Source organism: Penaeus vannamei, chromosome 19 (assembly GCF_042767895.1).
Source record: "Penaeus vannamei isolate JL-2024 chromosome 19, ASM4276789v1, whole genome shotgun sequence".
In the NCBI taxonomy this organism is placed as follows: domain Eukaryota; kingdom Metazoa; phylum Arthropoda; class Malacostraca; order Decapoda; family Penaeidae; genus Penaeus; species Penaeus vannamei.
The window spans coordinates 26581550-26587446 of NC_091567.1; positions in this window are offsets into that span (position 1 = coordinate 26581550).

Sequence of the window (5897 nt, forward strand, 5' to 3'; positions counted from 1 at the left end):
TAAGTAACTCTTTAAGCATCTTCTGTTCTTAGATTAAAATAAAACATTACGATCGGCAGTACACTTTTCTTTTCATAGTTCTGAATAAAGTATCGATATGATAGAAAATTTTTGAGGCAAGAACTTTCATCTTTCGAATACAATTCCCACATAAATGTTCCCTCAGCAACACAATTCCCCGGCCATTATAGTATAACATATAACTGTACTGAAATAAAGAGAGAATTAGCTTTTTTACTCTCATTACATTAACGTTTTACGATAGGAGGCTCTAGAGGAACGTTTGTGAAGCGACAGTGAGTGCAGTTCCTTACAAAAGAAGACAAGAAATTTTGGTAGATGTTCATCGTCTGCTGTTGTGGTCCGTCTGCCTGAAGAGGATTTTAGCGTCTTGATATCCGAAGCGTTGAGAAATTTGGTAGTAAGGTTGGGTATTTTCATATTTTCTTAAACTGAAGCTTCTCTCTTTTATTTTTTTCTCTATCTGCAACCATCTCTATCTCTCCCCCCCCCCCCCCACACACACACACTTTCCCCTCTCCTCTCATTCTCTCTCTCTCTCTCCTTCATATTCTCTTTCCCTCATTCTCTCTATTTCTTTCTCTCATTTTCTCTCTCTTTCTTCCTCCCCCCCTCTCTCTGTCTCTCTCTCTTTCTCTCTCTCTCTCTCTCTCTCTCTCTCTCTCTCTCTCTCTCTCTCTCTCTCTCTCTCTCTCTCTCTCTCTCTCTCTCTCTCTCTCTCTCTCACACACACACACACATACACACACACACACACACACACACACACACACACATACACACACACTCACTCACTCTAATTATCTTTCTATCTGTCTCCCTCTCTCTCTATCATGAGATTATCATTAATTCTTCGCATTACTCTTTGATAACATTTTTTATGCAATAACAATGTAGTAAAATAATTTCTCGGAAATGGGTTAGATTTGTCTGCACACAAGCTATGCACAGTACAAAAGCAAAACGTAATATATGGCTGGTGTATAATTTTGAATAATGTTTTGCCTGTCATATAAACCGATAATAGCAGTCAGTGGCAATCATTACCATCATCAAAAAAAAAAAAAAAAAAAAAATTGATTCATATATGTAGTAACAGTGGTGATACTGATAATTAAAAATTACGCTTTTGATAATAACGTAAGAGAATATTCTAACTTTAAACCAGTCGTGTGTGTGTGTCGTTCTCTCTCTCTCTCTCTCTCTCTCTCTCTCTCTCTCTCTCTCTCTCTCTATCTATCTATCTATCTATCTATCTATCTATCTATCTATCTATCTATCTCTCACTCTCTCTCTCTCTTCACTGTCTCTCTCTCTCCTCTCCCGTCTTCTCTCTCCCCTCTCCCCTCTCTTCTCTTCTCTCTTTTCTCTTCTCTTCTCTCTCCTCTCTCCCGCTCTCTTTCTCATCACTCTTCTCTCTCCCCATATGGTGCATAAATATGTGTGTGTGTGTGTGTGTGCATGTTTCGGTTATTTCAGGACTCAGCAAAGTGAACTGTCGAGTGTGATGCTGGTTAGATGGGCGGTTTTAGGTAAAAGCAAATAATAATTTAAATATATTGAATAATCACTACCTTCCAGTGAGCCCATAAGGAAAATGGAAGCCTAGAGATGGGCATGCTAGGCGGGAATGTATCTAACTACAAAAGAGGAAATATGAAGGCTTTTTATGAAGCTTTCCCAGATAATTTGCCCAGGACGTCTTGAGGCTGCACTGCATTAGTCTAACCTCAAACTAGAAACAATTGTGTGTGTGTGTGTGTGTGTGTTTCAAGTATCTCGAGAACTGGATAGTATATATGAAGATGAGAGGCAGCAAGTGTAATACCCTGGACCCAGCAAAGTGTAGGGTCGACTGTGATACTGACTAGGTGAGTGACCCTAGACGATGAAAATAAAGACTAGAAAACAAGGCAAAGAGAGAAATACCGAGAGGTGTTATGGATCTAGCTACAGATGAGGAAATCTGTGAATGTTTCTGTGTCTGTGGTCTGTATTTTGATTATCTCGAAACCTGTATGAGTACAAATCCCTTACAGGTATATTTTATAGACTGTACTATTGAAAAAATAATAATGATTATGGTAGAGATACTGAATATGTATAACTGATTACCTGATGATAGTAAAAATACTGCTGCTGATGATAGTAACAATGATGAAAAAATACAGTTACTGGAAGTGATGAAAATAATGGTGATACTGAAATTGAAGAAATGCAACAATAGCAAGACTAGTTTGAGCTAATTTGATATTAAAATAATCCTGACTATCATTCATAGTAATGCTATGTTACAGGAAACACATTTCCACACTAAATACTACAATCTACGGTATACTAAGATCCTAAATCCAATACTCTTAGGAAGTGCAAATCAAATTTTCCTTGAACATTCCCCCCTCTACAACACTCTATTCTAATAATCACAACACATGTAACGTGTTTAAAAAAAAAAAAAGAAAGAGAGAGAGAGAAGGAACATTTCTTTGTAAAAGCTGAGGCCTGTGAAGGAAGTGGAAATGTTATCCAAGCGAGCAAGAGACGTAAGTAGAATCGGTCGCAGCCTAATAAGAGCACTTTGCGTTGCTCTTTGTGAACGACCTTCCGCGTCTGTGGCGTTTTCATGGCGAGGGAAAGTGTGTGTGTGTGTGTGTGGGGGGGGGGGTGGTTGCTGATGATGATATCTGAAGAAGATGCTCCTCTACTCCGGCAGTGCTCTTTTCTTTGTGTTTTCGTGTGCATAATTTTTAGCTTTGCCAATTTACATACAAAAATTATGTATTCTGTAGAGCCTCTGGCATATTTTATACTTGGCGAATTTGTATTTGACGATATTACTCAAATACATAAGACAAGTGTGTGTGTGTGTGTGTGTGTGACTCACACTCACACACACACACATGCTAAATGATAACGTGGATGAATCGTTGCCGTAAGAAAAGTTACCAGAACTATTTTTGATTTTTGCAGAATCACATTTCTCTCATTCTAATGAAATTCAGAATGTTACCATAATACTTAGTGTGTGCGTGTTTTTCCACATTTTTCAATCAATCTTTTACCTGTAAGACTCTCAACTCATGCATCGAAAAAGGGGAAATTATGTTTTTTTATAATTTATACAATTTATGCAATATGTATTAAGTTCAGACTTTAAGTAATCCGGAAGACTAAAGTGGTCACGTATATTCATATCTCACATTACAGTGAATCATTCAAGTTATCATTTGATCAATTAACCTTAAACTATTCTTCCTCATAAATAATCTTTAAAGATTACCCTATCACTTCATTTTAGAAAATGCATAAATATCTAGATTATCAATCAGCATCTCCACTTTCCACGATCTGGGACTACTGCAAGGACTACATGTGTGTACATGCATAGTGGATCTTTAGACACACACACACACGCTCCATATATATATATATATATATATATATATATATATATATATATATATATATATATATACATATATATATACATACATATATATATACATATATATATACATATATATATATATATATATATATATATATATATATATATATATATATATATATAGGCAATACTACCTAGGCCGGCTGCACTACACATAGTCGTGTAATCATCGTTAAAATCGTGCAAGGCCCGACCCAATTAATATTCATGTATACGATGCATATAAAGAAAAATAAATGCATATGTCTATCTATCTGATAGATATACATTTATCTATCTACCCGATAGATATGCATATGTAGACTGATAGATATGCATTTACTTGTGTGTATGCATGTTCGTGTAATGAATAGTCATTGGGTCGGGCCTGGCATAATTTTAACAAAATGACTGACAGACGTGATCGCAGAAGTCAAGAAAGTTGTAAAATTGTGGGAACCCCTCTGGCTGTTCACGAACCTCGATATCCCGAACCATTTCGAATGTAAACAAAGGTCGGAGTTTTCTAGAAAGGCCATAGATGGCGCTGCTTACCCCCAGTAAATTAGTATCGAGCAAAAAACCCAACTCTAACTTTGTTTAGATAACTTTATGTAGTTAACATTACCAGATATTTTTACAATTGTTTAACCTTACACAAAAGTAATGCAATGTCGCCGCATTCTGAATGTAACGTGTCGGACGCAAATCTACCCGCATTTTTGGCTACGCTTGTGATACACCTTTTGTAAGATTACAGAGAAAATACTGCACTATACAGTATTTAAGTGTTGTCATGTTAAAGACTATAGTGTCCTCGTTACAACGGATGAAGATTCGGTTTCAAACGGCAGGACTTTCGGTGCAATAAATCAAGGTGAGCCAAAAAACCCAGGGGGAGGGAAATGCCATAGAGTTAGCGAGTCCGAGATCTTGTCCCCGCTAGGTAGATATCCCAGGGGAAGGTGGTCTGGGATCTTGTCCCCGCTAGGTAGATATCCCAGGGGAAGGTGGTCTGGGATCTTGTCCCCGCTAGGTAGATATCCCAGGGGAAGGTGGTCTGGGATCTTGTCCCCGCTAGGTAGATATCCCAGGGGAAGGTGGTCTGGGATCTTGTCCCCGCTAGGTAGATATCCCAGGGGAAGGTGGTCTGGGATCTTGTCCCCGCTAGGCAAACATCCCAGGGGAAGAGGGTCCGAGGCCTCACAGGTCCCCCTAGACGGAAAGAAAATAGTTGCCGATGTCTCCATTAGAATTACCGTTTGTGTGTGTGTTGGTGATGTAGATGTTGGTGTTGATTTGGTGATGTTGATGATGATCATGCTGGGGGTGTTGGTGTTATGTTGATGTTGAGGTCGATGCTGATGTTGATGTTGGTGATGATGTTGATGTTGGTGATGATATTGGTGATGGCGTTGATGTTAATGCTGATGCCGATGATTTCGGCGTTGATATTGGTGTTGATGTTACTGGTGTTTGTGTGTGCGTGTACATACATAAATACATACATGCTGTACATACATACACATGTATATGTGTGACTGTGAATGTATAATTATACTGTATATTGCTCTTAAGAAATGCTGAAAATGTATTTTTTCTGGGAAAAATATATATAACGAATGACATACAGTGAATACATCCAATGTATTATTTTTGAACAAAAGGTTCACGGTATTTGTAAACAACGCTATGCTACGAAATATGTCTGATTATATGATTATATGTCTCATACACCTGAGCCTCATTAATATAAAAAAAACTGAAAAATATGGACTTACCACGGCTGAGAAAACCTCGGATGACATAGAGGCGAAATTTGCTTGTTGCTAATGATACTGTTTTTATTACTTTTTGGGAAGGAAAAGAAGCACTAGAGACGAAAGATTTGCACGCAGCAATATCGAGAGAGGTACCCAATTCTTATCCAGAACAACACGAATGGAATACACACGCGGATAAAGGAAATACCCTCAGCAGGCCGTTTCAATTCCCGAAGAAATTTCAGAGGGTGACTGATGGACACGGAAACATAAAACGGCACTTGAGCGAAATCGATAGAGACAATAATCCGCGCAGCCAAAGTCACTTGAAGTCTCGCGCCTCCATCATACCAACGCGGGCGGCCCGGGCGTCGTATCACGTAACGCTGGCAACAAATTACGACCTGCAAAACAGTGGAGAACTTGGTTCCAATAGAGCTCAATCCAAGTGGTCATAACGGTTCGGGAAATTGGCTGCGCCGTACGGAATGGCTGGAACAACAGGGCCCTCCCCCCCTCTCCTTCCCCTTCCCTTCCCCCTCCCCCTCCTTTCCCCTTCCCTTCCCCCTCCCTTCCCCTTCCCCCTCAACGACCGCGTCCTTTATGCTTTCAAGCCGGAGCAATTTTGGCAAATGGCCGGTGCAGTTTGGTCATCATTAGGATCAATGAGACTTTCATGAGATTTT